At 33.6% G+C, this 16,879-nt stretch overlaps 1 pseudogene; it reads right to left on the bottom strand.

The window, feature by feature from the left end:
* Window positions 1-1,541: 1,541 nt before the first annotated feature.
* Window positions 1,542-4,140, bottom strand: LOC125778150 (uncharacterized; annotated as a pseudogene).
* Between the last annotated feature and the right edge of the window lie 12,739 nt (window positions 4,141-16,879).

Genomic DNA, 16,879 nt, shown 5'->3' with positions numbered 1-16,879 from the left:
GTGTAATGCCATACTTCGCACAAGCTTTGGCGGCAGCAGAAAATTAGAAAAGCGGCGTCAACCGCCGGTAACCGGAACGAACCCGTCGCTCTCGCCATTGTACATACATTTTCAAATTGGATACAAGTGCAGATTCATTCCGTAGTTTTTGGGTATACGCAATAGAAATGCCTTGTAGGACTAAACAAGAAATATTTTTGTTATGATTGATAATATAAAAAGCTTGGGAAGTGAATAAGGACAAAGAAAATTTTTTTCTATAAGAAACTGGACCGGGATTCCACCATTGTTTAACTTATGAAAACTATAGATTTGAAGTTGATGCAGAACAACCTACATACATATGTCATTACTAAAAAGGGAGTAAGGACCACCTTTGACTTTAGATAATTTGAATGTAGTACAACGTCCGTAGAATACTTAATAGGCTGCAAAAACTAACTAGTCCGTAGAGTATTGAACCCGATTAGTCTCCTTTTGTGATATACGGTAAAATTAATCTTTTCATAGAACAAACTCAAAGAGAAGGGGAAGGTTTGTTCCATATAAAAATATCAAAAGTGATATTAATCAGATATTGCTTTCAAATAATCGCTGATTTTTCGCTACTTTTGCATTCAGGCATTGATAACCCATCTAACTTAAAATTTACCTATCCAAACAGGGTTAGATCGCCGAAATAACTGCTATTGACCGGATAAAAACTGGCTCACCGTAACGTAGAACCAACTATTGTGGGAACGACCTTACGTGTTACAACAATAGAATTTCATGTTATTGCTGAACGCTATCAAAGAAGGACGCTATCCTCTTTTGAGAAAAACTTAACAAATCAGGTTGACTTCAAATATTTAGAGACGTAATGCTTGTCAAGAAGCTGATAGCCGGAGTGCATGAAATCTTTAGTTTATATTAGCCTAAGTAGAGTTCAAGAACAAACCGGTGCTTTGTAAAATTGGCTGAAACATCTAATCAGATATTCCAATGTAGTAAAATATAGTAAAATAAAATAAAAATATGTAAATTTAAAACTTAAAATAATAATTATAACAGCAATTGGCAAAAAAGATCTAAATGTTCGATTTCAGCTATTCTCTCATTAAGGCAATTCACAAAATCTCATAATTGTTAGGATAGATGTAACTATACTAGTAATATGGCATCTTCTCTAAGCTGTTTTTCGTTAACCTTAACAAATTATTCATATTATATACAATTTTTTTTTTATATTTTTTTGTTTGAAATATTCTTTTTTAATTTGAAAATATTTTTGTTTTTTGAAACATTTCCTTTTCGTTTTGATAAATTTTTTTTAAAATAGTTGTTTTGAAAATACATGTTTATACTTTTCTTGAACTTGTGAATTACCCAAATAGGTACTGCAGGGTTTTCATATGTATTAAAATTAAATCAAGCATCACATTTGTAAATATTCTACTCTACATACATTAAATGTTATTATTAGGTCTGTACCTCTATGTCTTACATACTAATGCTGTTCAATAGTAATAAGCTTAGAACTTACATTAACGGCAACAACAGCAATCCACTTAAAAGCTTTATTATGGGTAGAAGTTTCATCTGCTTTTCGATGTCAGCGATATTTTTCACCAAAATTAGTTTGTTTAACCCTCGAAATCACTTATCTGCTATAAAAACAAAACGTTATAAGTAACAAAAAAAAAAGATGGTTGTGATTTTGTTGTTAACAGTAACACACCTTTCTACAAATTCAACCACAGAAAGTAAACGGTAATTTTTGAATCAGGCAGGCAGTAAACTCATGGGGAACATAGCGTCCGTATCCGTTTTGCAGTCACATAACTCCACATGTGACTGAGGCGCAGGTGGAGGCGCTGCTGTATTGGCTGCATTCACTAACGTTAGCACTGGTACCGCTGCACTTGCTGTACTACTGCTACTCAAACCAGCGCCAGCCGTGCCAGACGATATTGAGACAATTTCTAAACGATGGTGTGAGTTAGCACTGCCACCAGCACTATGATGACTATAATTGTGTGTGTGATGACTAGCAGTTGAGTGGCGTTGGTGATGCTGGTGACTCATAGCAATCGAAGTTGTTGCAACTTGGTTACTTATACTCGATGTACTACTCGCATTCAAATCTGCATTGTTATTTGGATTATTTGTCAATGCATTGCCTGTGCTAACGCCAGCGCCAACACTGAGACCGACAGGACCAGAATTGCTTGTGGTAGTGCTGACCAATTCCATAGGTTTTGCCAGTGTTGGTCCTACTAGGGATATATTTGTATGTGTTTTTGCTGTGCTGACTTGGGAGCTATGCATGCGTGTATGACCACTACCGCTAACCGGTGGAATAGGAGGAGCGCTAGAATGTGGATTTGTATGTAAACTACTACCAGCTGTAAACTCATCTTGACATGAGCGTGATTGCAAACGCATAAATTGTTACATACGTAGTTGTGCATGTCTATCTTCTAATGGAATTGCGTTGGTGCTGCTGCTGGCATATGAATCTATTATGAAATTACGCATTTCCATCTCTTCAAGTTCATTATCTTCTTCCTCTTGACGCACAGCAGCGATTTCTGGCTCATAATCATCAACATCCGATTTAACATCATCACATTCCGATTTAATATCATTGTTGAGTGTATGCACATGTCCGTCTGTATGTCGAAAGCGATTACGCTGCTCATCATCCATAACATCTTCTAAATCATCGGAATTATTCGGCTCGGCATCATCAAAATATTCCAAGTAATTATCGATTGGTTGCTAATGCGTTTGCTGAGAATGTAAAATTGACGAGTGTACATCGCTTGTAACGTTGTTACCGCTAAGGGCGGCAGCTGCATTGGCAGCCATTGCTGCTGTGCGTTCGCCCTGCAAACGATCAGATAAAGAGCTGATACATACGTACTAAGGCGTCCTGTACTTGTGAGTCAAGTGATTTGGGTGGTTTATGTTTTCTGAAAAAAAGTAGTTAAGTTTTTTTTAATTATTAAACACTAATCTTAAATTTTATTAGCACACTTACTTCCTTAAATAAGGATGTAGGAAAAACATGCGGTCAAAATAAGTCCAACAGGGCGGTATCTTTTCTTCTAGATAATTTGTGTACTCACGGCGAAAAGATATACACAAATTAGTCCACTTCGCAAGGCTGTCGCCAGCTGCAATTCAAATAATATAAAGTGTAACAACGTGCGTGTTACAACTATGCAGTTATCGTTTACTTACGATTCTTTTCAAGTTTTTGATCAACTTCACGCCAGAAATTCTCTACATATGGTCGACAAATATAGTATTTATGGCGCGGATTATAAATGGCCTCATCATTCTGCACCATATCGATCAGCTTCAAAACCTCTTCTGTTAGCCAGCGTGAGGATGAACACGAAGGGACGCCACTTACGTTTGCATAGTAATCATTCGCCATTCCTTTAAAGCAATGAAATTACAATAATTTTTCGCTGAGTAATTAGAATTTGACACCTACTTCACTGTAAAAATATCTATGTTTAAGCAAATTTTACTGCAAACACTTTTCACACATTCCACTATGTTCAATTCATTCAATTCAGTGAGAAAATGCAACGTTCGTCCGGCAAATGATGCGATAGACAGAAATGATAATTACACAAAATCAAAACAAATGGAAATTAATAACCAACGTGTTGCCAGACTGAATTAAAACGCTTTACACGGCGTTTTGGATTAACTACATAAAATTACTTAATAATTGGTGTTTAACCAATACCTTATAATTCATTATTATTGCAGAAAGAAAAAGAGTTTGGACACAGAAGAATTTTGAACACTGGGGTTATAAATTTTCCTATTATGTATTTCTCATTTTTGCCAATTCTTGATCAGTCTCGAATATCGAGAGTATCGATAATTCGAAACCGATCAGTGGATAAATCAATAGTAGCCATTCGAATTTACAACAGCTGTGCCATAATTTCGAACATAACCTTGCCATTTTCGTTGAAGTGAAGTGATTGTAAAGTTTTTCATATTTTTATAAAAATAACAAAAAAAAAACAATTTCTCTTATTGATTAACTAAAAAACATCAATAATTACGTGTATATAACTTATAGAAAATATAATTTTAACATCTAAAGACGTGTAAAGTGTAAAAGTGAGTTTATCATTTCGGGATATACGAATATTTTGATAAAAAACAAAGAAAATATTGTTTTTAAAAGCACGCGTCTGACATATTCGTAAAGTAGAACTAAAAACGAGTATCTTAAGACATTTCCCGTGAAAATTGGTGCACGTTTTCGGAAAAGCCGCCATGCTGAACATTTACCCTTTTTTTATCAATTGTATACAATAACATTTTTGCGGCCATAATTTAAAAATAAAAGATATTGTATAATATATTTAAATATGAATGTGAAACTCACTAGACTTTAATTTGAACTTTGATGTACCGCTATTTGTGGGAAAATTTTATAATTTCCGGGAATTTCTATGAAAAACGTAATCTAAGATAGTTTTTTCACAATAGATGGCGCATTGATGTGTCAAGAGTTGCCATGCATATATTGTACATAAATTTAATATAATTCTTACGAACCCTATGCTCAATTTATCATTATCACATTGGATCCGAAGAAGAGCAACTGTCTATATATAATTTCAAAATAGTATTAAAGGATTTGTGTTTTAACTCAGTGTTTAAACTTTTAATAATTTTTGTCTAAATTTACATAATAGCCCTGACAGACGAGCGAAATTAATACGCATTGAAATTATATGGTGACAAACGGCAGACTTGTGCATTTAGAAAGCTGATTTTGAAATTTGTTTATTTATTAAAAAAAGTGAAATGAAAATGAATAAGAAAAATTAAATATTAATAGAAATTTTGGTATTTTTGGAAAATCAATATAAATTTAACAAAAAAATACGTTTATTATTAAGTACGTTCGAAGATAGTAGAATGAAATTAAAAGCAATAATTTATTGCAATGCTAAAAAGAGGTGCGAAAAACTTAAGAATATTGGAAAAATGGATAGCAAACTGTGCGTTGTTTACTTTCTGCCATCTAAAAATATTAAAATTTGTATTTGATAATATACTTACACATAATTTAATTAGCAATATAAAACTTTCTGATGCTGTAAACGCAAAAGAAGCGGCAGACTTCAAGCGACATCTAACAAAAAAAAAGAAAAAATCGGCCATTTTTGAGCAGTGTTGCCTACTCAAATTTGGTAAATTTAGCTAAAAACACGAAATTCTTGTGCATTACAAATTTGCATTAACATGGGTTAAATGCGCAAGTTAATTCAAATTAAGGGGCTATACCAGTGTGACGCATGAAAAATTAGGCGATTTTCGTGATTTTTTTTAGGAGAAAGTACGCGATTGAACATTTCGAAACTCTTTGAACGTTATAACGTATATTTTCAGCTATATTTTAATATTTTTTTATTTTACAAAAATGTTGAAAAATAACGGCATGCTGGCATGATTCCGGACGAATGAGTAGCTGAAACAAAAAAAATTGAAATGTTTATTAAACTTAAAGCTATTTCCTACACAATGAACTACGATCTTTGAAAAATATCGAAAATTAACAAAATGGCGTAATTTAAAAAGAAAATCGTTTTTAGCTAAAAAATTCTCTTAAGTCCGATACTTTGTAATTAGCACTGTCAGGGCTATAACCTTCTCTCCAACATGTCCTTAATACCATGTTCAGACCGAAAAAGATTAGATTACATTTAAGCATTTCATAATCCAACAGTGTTCTCACTGCCGTTAGAAAGATCAAAAAACAGCTGTTATTGTCGTTCATGAAGTCACATCGCTTAATGTTTATCAAAAGAAAAGATTGTCATATAGTATTTTGAAATAAAAGCCGTCTTTTTTCAAACATTTTCCATATAATCGAAATAGTGGATGCATTTTTTCATTTGTTAAGTCGATTTTCAGGTGAAATTAGATTCATTGCTTTAAAAAAAATTTGTTTGATTACATTTTTTTTCCTTTTGTAGTGTCTAAATCAGCTGTGATAATGTAACGGATTTCCAATGCTGACAAGTAGATGGCGCAAAATCAGAGTCGCACGTAGAGATTTAGCGTGGATCAGTTTCAAACCATTTCAATGAAGTGATTTGGAAATGACATTTTTGTATGGCGAAATCTTGATAAATTTTTAAGATTAGTGGGATAATCCATTCAACAGCCGAAATCGTGTGATTAAGTGTCGGTCTGAACATGGTATAACATTTTTTTGCGGAGCCTGCAAAGTTTACGTGAGAACTGCGTATAAAGCAAATATGTTACTGTTTTCACCTCGGTTTGCGCATTGCTGTTTCCAAACTTTTGTTTAACACGTTTTTTTAATTGAAACAAACTATTTATACAATTTATTTTGTTTTTATTTGCATCACATACATAATACATTGTGTGGGCGTACTTTATTTTTACATACTTATAGCACTTTTGAAGCACAACAACATTCACAGCAAATATTCTTAGGAATAAATTTGTAATATAAGACTTATGTATGTATAATTATTATCGATAAATATTTAATGAATCCCTAGTTATTATTATGTTATACAGTACATTTGAAAATGCTTGTGCTTATTGTTTGCTTTTTACAATAATTAATTTTTGTTTCATAATGTCATATAAGTAAAAATCAAAGTATTTTTGTTATCTTTTTTATACTTCTTTAATAATAAAAAATATATAATTATAAATAAAATTTTAAATCACATAAAAATGTGTGTGTATTTTTTTTTTCAATTATATGTTTAATATTTATATTACAGGTTAATATTATGAATGCTGAATTATTTTGGAATCCATCAAACTTATAAATACATAAATATATAAATTTAATATTTTATTAGAAGTGTAGAAGTTAACACCACCAATATAACAAACCACTTAGCTATTAAGTAAACACAATATATGATGGCCCTCACAAGAAGACATAATAATAATAGTTATAAACAAAGAAGGACGCTTAACGTTATTCTTAAAGATGTTTAATAAGCTAAAAATGTAATTGACACTTTAAGTAAATACGAAAATGATGTTTAAAAAGAAGTTAAATGAAGATATGTCAGTTTAGTTACTCATCAGATCGAAAGCAGTTCGCTTGATATTTTTAAAAACTCCTCGGTCAACGCTATTGAATAAATTGGCGATCATGCCAGGAGAAGAATTAAAATTCTTTAGTGGGTCATAAAAAAAACACAAGCCATTAACTTTAACTCCAAACCATGGCACAGTCCTAAACTTAAGTGTTCATATTTTCTAGGCTAGATTTTGCCTATGCGGAGGGAAGTCCCATTCAACTAATTGGCTAAGAAATGAATATCCTCAGACAAGGATCGCAAAACTTAATAGATTACTACAATGAAGTCAATAAGAAATTGACATTGTTAAACACATCACAAGATTATAATGACACGCGGCAAAAATTCCGATATTACAAAACAGTTGAATATTAAGAATCGGAAAACCGCGCTAAGAACATTCATAGTTAGTTTAAATTATCCTTTAAAACAAACACTTTTTACGTCAACACCTACCGATTTGCCAAATGCTCTTGCTAAATCAATTCGCTTTACATTTTTCTAAAAAGAATCAAGAAATTGGTCGCAAAAACATCATAAATTTAATAGAAATTTTCAAAGTAATTTGAGGTATTCGCAAAGAAATAGTAATTTCTATAAGTTATATTCCAATCATCCAGAACCAATGGATCAATCATTACAGATAATAAATAAACCTAGACCTGTGCAAGTAAACCAACAGCAGCTATAATAGAAAGACCGATTATCAACAACCCAGTGCACCAAAGCGGCAAAATGAAAGTGCACAAATAAGCACACAACTGAAATTTCGCGGGATTTTACCAAGTGCCCTAAAGAAAAAGCTTCAGCTTTTTGGAATAATATGGCCCAGGAACTGAATAATCTTGGTTCGCCTATCAAGGATATTTCCAGCTAGAAGAAGGAATATACAACATATGTTTTACAAATATCATCCATAAAAATATGTTTGAAATATTTAAATTATAACAGACAACACATAAATTTGCGAAAAAAGTTGTATTGAAAATGGATGAAAACAACAAAAGAGCCCTGAATTTCACCGCTAGCGAGTCGGCGCACCTATTGGAACTGCTGTGTTTTAAGCACAACTTAAATATGGACTGTGAAACCGGGCATAACTGTATTAGAGACGAGCACAACCGGAATTGAGAACACAGTGAGCATGGGCTTACCTATGGCAGCCGACATTGACAATGAGACCGAGGACGACGTATTATTGCCATCAGTGACTTGTAATCCAACACTGCTAAGACGTACTCTTAGGCCAGCCGACACATGTACAACTGTATTAGTAAAAGAACAACTTTTACTTCAAAAAGAATTCCAAAAAACGATAAGTTGGACGATCTTTCATTTCATAAAACAAAAGTGGAAGAAATTGCACAACATAGCTATGAAGAATTTGATTGCTGCTAAGAATTCAATTAAACAGCAAATGTTGGAACTTGAAGAAAAATAATTACAAGCAATATCAGAAAATAATTGATTAAGTAAATACTTAATTAAAACTGTATAAAAATTTTGTGTTAATATTTATTTAGGATATTATATTTGTTTAAAAGCTCCACATATAGTTTCTCTGATCTGTGAAGCTGCATCAATGTAAGTTGATGAAAAAATTTCATAATTTTCTGTATATACATATTTGGTTCTAAAATATTTTCTAAAATTTCATTATTTACGCGATAGTGAATACAAACGTTGTGTATTTTATTATACTCCCATTCAGGCGATCTCGCTCACTTAACATAACAAATAACCAATAGCCAGTATAGTTAAGATTTTCTGTTCACCCAAAAAGTAGTCTTAAGCCGAACTCACAAAAATAAATATGTAGGTGCACACGCAATTTCAGTGTTAAGTTTATTCGGGATTTGTGCGTTGTCTTTAGTCATTACGGCATGACATTAATTCAACTCATTTTTCTGGTGCAGTCGGTAGGATACTTAAAGTATCCGACAAAAGAACCGCAATGAATAATAAATTAACTTTTATAATTTGATACTTGCAAAACGTTGCTGTTCTGTTCGCGTTTCAACTGGGAAAATAAATCCAATTCGGTTACCTCAACTAAGTGGAAACAAAACTTCGGAACTCCCCATAACAAAGAAGGATGACCCCAAATACCTCGTCATTAAGTCGCGGGATGCCAGTAAACCTATTACTTCCATCTCCTGCTTCGCGATTTATAAAGGTATTCAATCTATCAGTAAAGATATTAACAACATCTCGTCACTTCGCGATGGCAGCTTACTCCTCCTTGTAAAAAATCAAAAAATTGCTGATAAATTCCTTTTCACTAAGAATCTACCCAGTGCAGGTGCTGTTGAAGTCGCTCTTTACAGCACCCTTAACTCAGTCAAGGGCACAATTTATGCCCCCTTTATTTGCCAACTTAGCGACGATGAAATAATTGAAGGTCTCAAGGAACAAGGTGTCTCTGCAGTCCATAAGTTTAACAAAATGGTTAAAGGCGTTCGAGTACCTACTGGTGCCGTATTATTAACTTTCAATAAATATACACTTCCTAACAGAACTGATGTAGCCTGGAGAATCCTAGATGTCCGTCCGTACTACCCTAATCCTATGCGCTGCAAAACTTGTCAGCTATTAGGACACACCGCTAAACACTGCGAAAAAACTCCTTCCTGTGTCATTTGCAACCTTCCTCCTAACCACTCTCCACCTTCTGATTGCACCAGAGTTTACTGCGCTAACTGCGCAGGTGAACACCCCTCGTCCTCAAATGCTTGCCCTAAATTTATTCAATCGAAAGAAATATTAAAGATTAAAATTATACACAAATGCACCATGCGTGACGCCATTACCATGTATAAAAATCAACTTCCTTCCACCCCATCCCCCTTCTCCTTCGCCAACGTGGCAAAAATGCAAACTAACAGCGATATAAATACAAACTCTAAAAATCCTAATAACAAAGATAATACTTCAATATCAAAAAATTCTAACCTCAATAATAACGCAACAACAACAAAAGCTAACAACGATTCATCAATCACCAACAATCCATTGCATCACATAGAACTTCCAGAAACTTCAAAGAACTCCCCTCTTCTATATATGATTTTCCATTTACAATGAGCTCTGCAGAAGTACACACGGAAATATTGGAGCGCAAATGACGTGTAAATGAGACATTAACGCAATATTATTTTGCTATGTTAAATATTAGGAGACGAGCTAATGTTGACAAAGGATCAATAAATGCGTATATTATTGGAGAGTTAAACGAAAGTAATTTAACGCAAACTCTGATGATAATGAGATTACCAACGTGCAATGATTTGAGGGTTTTTTGAATTTACCATGGTCATCAAAGAATATAGAGAGTCATAAGAGTTTCAATGATTGTTCTGAGCAAAATATGATTACGAATAAGAATTCGCCTCAATGCTTCAATGGCAATAAATTTGGGCATTTCGCAGCAATGTAAAAGTAGGTGCAGTAAGTGCAGCACGGTGGGGCACAAAGCAAAGTCCTGACGCTCCGACAACCCAACGATTGCGAAAGTTTAAAGTGAGACTGTAAGTTATCACAGCACAGCTGACAAAATATACATTCAACTACTAAGTTGCCGTAGCTAACAAAATATAATTTAACTCCTAAATTTCTCAATTCTGAAATTTGCAAGAAATTCTACAATTTCCGCAACAATGCGCGAGTTATGTCAACTTCCCATTCCAATGAGTCGTTCAACTCGCTTCCAATAAATTGGGGCAAATGACAAACAAACACTTTCAGTTGTTTACACAACGAAACTACAGACCGATCAAATTCATTGATTTACAAACTCAATTGTTTGCTTACGGCAATGCAGGTAGTATTCTATAAATTCTATCCTGTCGAGATGCCCCGTAACACAGCAACTTTGTTTATTTTAATAATTTTGTGCAACGATCGATTTCGTTGACTTAAAAGATTTTACAAACATATGTATGAGTTCAACTGACGTTGTGCTGAGTCCACTGTCGCAAATTTAAGAACTACATATATAAGTATAAGTAATTTTTAAGGAAAGTTTGTTAGTTGTTAAGCAGCAACCGAACTGTAAGTTACACAATTAATAAAAATTTTAAAATTTAATCTTTCGTTCGGCTTTAATTACGAAAGTCGCGAGCAGATCAAAATTCTACAGAAATTGAATGTCACGCACGACCCCGTACCCAAATACAAATATTGTAAACACACTATAATAATAAACATACTTTAATCCCACATTCCTATAAATATTACACATATCCTAATTCCCATATCCGCACTTTTCCCAGGCACTCACTTTCCACAATCCCAAGCACTCACTTCCCACAACCCTCATAGCATTTTTTGAAGTTACCAACTTATTATGATTCATTCATTCATAGTCAGTCTTAAGATTGCATCGGAATAAAAATTATAACGCGGAGAATTTGATCTATTTGGCTTTATTTAATACTCTGTAGAATCAACCTAAGTTGAGTACAAAAATATTAATGGCGCAGTCGGCAAACGATCCGAAAAAGCTCCAATATTAAAAAGTTTTAACACAAAAGTGGTGTAATAAAAATTTATTACAAATAAATAACTAACAGATTAATGTGTCCTAAATGTGCAAAAACATAAAAAATCAGCGACTATAAAAAGATTTTAGTAAAACAATATTTGTGAATGGAAAACCTAATGAATCCGAAAAAGTCTGTGATTAGCTAAAAAAAAACTATAATTTTGAAGCCAATTCAAAAAAAATACATACATATATCAATAAATGACACACAAATTTGATAGGAATAGGAAAATGGATAGTGAACAAATTGAAGAGCTTCAACTGATGATCAGTCGACAAGAAGCTAATATTGAGCAACAACAATTAAAACTCCAAGAGCTTGATAATACAATCAAAACTCATGCACACCACGTACAAAGCCAAGGTGCTACAGCAGCAACAATGCAGGAGTAAGTACAACAACAACAACATTTATCTCTAAATAATAGAGACAAATTACAACAGTTCCGCCACTTGAAACAGTTGGAAGGAACAAGCCATCTAATGCAGTTTACAAAGTCCGTGGAAAGAACATTAGGCTTGTGTTCTGATGATCCAGCTGTACAGGAGTTTGGATTACAAATAATAATCCAGGAAAAAATATGCGGTGATGCAGCTAATGTCTCCGTGAAATAAGGGAAAATGCTACTTGGGAAAAAATAAAAAAGAAATTGAAAGAACATCCAAGGACAACGTATGGCGAAATATATAATAAGTGTAGATATAAGATAGCAATATTAAAGTTAACTGCGATAAACAGAACAATGCTGGATAAACAATATACCAATCAACATCCGGCAGCCAGGAATTAATGCTGACCAACAATAATGCAACCATTGCAACAGTTGTCGAGCAATTAACAAATCAACATCCGGTACACGCGGATTAACGAGACACAAATAAATAAATCAATAGTGCTAGCATAAGTAATAAAGTTACAAATAATTGATAATTGATAATTGAAATTGTAATTTAGTCTTAGCAGAACAATTAACAATAAAGGTCATATTGACCAAAAATACAAATTTTTTTTAGCCGTTTCAATATAACCGGCAATAATTGGCGCCCGAGCTTAAAAAAGCTTGTTCGGTTCGTGAAGGTCTAAAAGTGCCGTTAAGAAATATAAAAAAACAGCCGCGAAAAAGACAGTGTTAAGAAAAACCAACACATTAAAAAGAGCGTGAAAAGAATAGGAAAAGAGACTTCCTGGATGCTTCAACGATACCAACAAGAAATAGCAGCGAAAGCCTACAGCCAAGGTAACAAAACCAGTGTGAGAAGGTGTACCTCAGTACGAACAAGGAAAATGGATAAATACACAATCATCGGTTACGAGGATAATGAAGCTGTAATAGTGTAAGTAGCATAAGAAATATAAGTAATAATAAAAATAACAGAGAAAAAAAAATTGTGAAAAAAGTTCAAAAAAAATTGTTCTAAATCATAAATAAATTATTAAGCTACAGAAAAATTGTAAACGAAACGTAAATATTGCATTAGTTTTGCGAAAAACAAAAGAGAAAGATTTTTAAATTAACCACAAACTTTATGCATTTATATTAATAAATCAAGAACCAAACAGAATTCTCGTTTTAGCTATAGTGTAAGTAAATATAAATAATCAAAAAAATAAAAAACGGCTTGTACAGCCAATAACATAAACTAAACTGAAAATAATATTGCTTAACTCTGCGATTCCGTAGCCAACTCAGGAGTTGACCGGACCCTCCAGGGTAAAAAGCCCCCTTCCTATAAGGGATAACAAAAAATATAAATATTTAAACTAAAATAGTGGTATACAATTGTGAAAAAAATAAAAAATTTAAAAATAGCAAATCCAAACAATCTAATTAGACCCCCGTACTTGGGATTAATCCTCCTGCTGCATCAATAGCACCGTCAGGCCCTAATAACACAATTCCGCAAACAATAGACGAACAATTCCAAAACAACGCGAATGAAATGGATAAGATTCCAGACGTTGTGAGATCCCTAAGGGAATTTTCAGGAAATGCCTTAGAATTTAATTCCTGGAAAAAAAGTGTCGAACGCATTTTAAGAATCTACGAACCCTCAAAAGGGACACCTAAATATTTCGGCATTTTAAATGTCATCAGAAATAAGATAGTTGGAAAGGCCTTAGAATCCTACAACACCCCCCTAGACTGGACAGCAATCTCCCGCTGCTTGACTACTCACTACGCAGACAAACGAGACATAGGCACTCTAGACTACCAAATGACATGTCTCATACAAGGACGAGTGACAATTAACGAATTTTACCAAAAGGTATATGGACACTTATCTTTACTTCTGAACAAGATAGGATGTATGGAGATAGGAGAAGAAGCAGTCCACTTGTTAACGGAGAATTACCGCGCTAAAGCCCTCCATACTTTTATAAGAGGACTTTCTGGTGATCTTCCCCGGCTACTTGGCAATAAAGAACTAACCCGAAGCCCTCCATCTTTGTCTCAAATTAGAAAACCAAAGCTTCAGAGCTTCTCACACTAATAACCAAATCTCTATCACACCATCAACTTCTCGTCAAGAACTCATATATCAGCAACAGCCACGACAGCAATACACCCAACCCAGATATCATCAACCATTAAACCCTCAAACCACATCCAAATTTTATCCTGAATTAGCTTATCTACCAAATCCCTTGACATATTCCAACCCACAAAACTACCATAGCAACCAACTAAACCTTAATCACTCTAACATCCAACAACATTCAAATCGGAATCCAAATCAATTTAGTCAACAATATCGGCAACAAAACAAAAATCTATATAGTCCACAGCAAAACATTTCTCCTCCTAGACCCCCTAAGCCACCTCAACCGATGAACGTGGATGAGAGTATAAGGACAAGAGCCGTTAATTACGCAAATCGGCCAAAACCCCTAAGCCACCTCAACCGATGAACGTGGATGAGAGTATAAGGACAAGAGCCGTTAATTACGCAAATCGGCCAAAACCCCAAGAATCCGGTAAAAGACCATCAAACGCTTCAATGATAAATAACCCCCCACAAAAAATACAAAGAAACTTTCACATAAATTCTAACGAACCACCAGAGGACCAATACAACGAAAGCGTATACAACTACAGTGACCAATACAACTACAATAATAATACGACTACACCCTGCCAACATTTGGAACTGTCTTTTATCGCCAACGCCAAATACGTTACGCTTTAGTCACTTCCGTACGTTAAAATAAAGATTGTTGTCCCGTTATGCAAAAGATAAACAATGAACGCGATCACCGACGTTGAAGTCGCAGCGACTGCAAAATGAAATTAGATGAAAACAACAGAATAGAAAAAGAAGTTGTTGACGTCTGGTTCATTGGTTTTGTGTCTTCTGCAGTTTGCGGTCAGTGCTAAAGTGCGATATTGTTTTTGGAATTAGTAAAATTATTTGTTTCGTGGTGTTTTAATTGGAAATATTATTGAAAAAATAATTAAAATGAGTGAATTGTCAGCAAAGGCTATTAAATTGAAAAATAAAAGAGAAGCATCTAAATTAATATGCAATATTAATAAGAGCACATATAGCGGCAGTAATAAAGTTAAAAAAAATAAATGTCGATGAAGGTCATTGTAAAGAAAGTTCAAAAGAAAGTTGTGAACCCAGTGTTTCGATCTTGCAAGAGTTACGTTCTTTGCAAACAAAATTTGAAAAATTCGAAGAAACTAATACAAAAATAATAAAAACTTTGACGGAAGAAGTCGTTGCGTTAAAAACCGAAGTCAAGCAGCATAGAAATATGCGTGAGAAGGATGATACGTCTCTAATACCTTCCTTGCCTTTCATGGATGTCAAAGACTTTATTGATTTTGACACGAAGCTGCTGTTGAACGACAAAATAACATCTCAGCTGGTAGGTCGATTTTCTTATACTAAATGCCCATAATTATGAATAAATTTGTATATTTGGAACATATTTAATTTTAGAAAAATATCATATATAGAGTTGGAGGAAATGATTTCCCTTCATTCCTAAGAATGGCATTGAAATCCATTATATCGGATGCTATGGCCGTTAATTTAACTTGCCATGGAACAAATGACAAACCCAGTATCCAACGCTTTACAACATTTGCACTAATAAAAAGTTATATTTCACATAAAACTATAACTATAAAGAAATCAATTAATTCTATTTTCCTATAGATGCCTGTCATTCCAAATATTCGAACTCGACCGATATGGATATAAATAAAGTGTGTCAACAGCACATACTTCACGCCCGAGACAGAGTACAAAAAAAAAAATCAATTAATGAACTGAAAAATTTAAAAAATCCTATTTCTAATATTCACATAATTAATTATTTTTTTTTTGTTGTAATACATTTTTGAATTGAAATAAATATAAAAAATTTAAAAACGAAAATTTTAACTTCCACAAGTCACTAATACGTAACTTCCACAAGGCACTAATACGTAACTTCTGAAAATAACGTCCGCGGGGAACAACTTCTCAAATAAGGAAGTGACTTCTACGATGAAAAAAATGTATCGCAGACGATGAAGTAAAATTTTATTTTGATCGATTGATTATAAGAAAAGAGCAATTGAAGTTCAGTCGTAAAATATCAATAAAGACTGTCAGACGTTCTGTTGCTAATAAATAAAAGATTTATTAATTTGTAACTAGGGTTACCAGATGTACTGATTTTTAGACCCCCGTACTGATATACTGATTTTTCAATGAAGTGTACTGATTTTCGGCGCAAACGCCTTTTTTCGCAAATTGATCCAATTTTATTGGATACACACACGCGCACATTCGATAAACGCACCGAACGATTTTTAAACCGGATGAAAAGAGACAAAATATATCGATCGTTATCGAGACTTTCGATACTGTTATTCACAGCCACCACCATTGTCATCAACGTTTCTAATTCTTTCAAATCAATCGTGTTTTCGTTTAATTTACATACTTGTCGAACGAAAACGGATGCGAATGTAATTATATTGTAAGCTCCAGTTTTCAAACTTTTGCAATTCGTCGACTTTCCCAAGTTATCGGTAAGTGTACAGACCAAGACTTGTGAGGTTATAAATATGATGTGACATGAAATTATTTCGAAAATTAAATTCATTTTACAGATAATATTTGGAGTACTTGCAGTTATCAAAGGCAACTGAAGCGAAAAGGAAAAGAAAAGGCAATTATGCTTTTACGTCCGCTTTGCAAAAACAATTCCCTTGCTTTGTACAGGGCAAAACCG

Source organism: Bactrocera dorsalis, chromosome 1 (genome assembly GCF_023373825.1).
Source record: "Bactrocera dorsalis isolate Fly_Bdor chromosome 1, ASM2337382v1, whole genome shotgun sequence".
NCBI lineage: Eukaryota > Metazoa > Arthropoda > Insecta > Diptera > Tephritidae > Bactrocera > Bactrocera dorsalis.
This window is presented reverse-complemented; position numbering and strand designations above follow the sequence as displayed.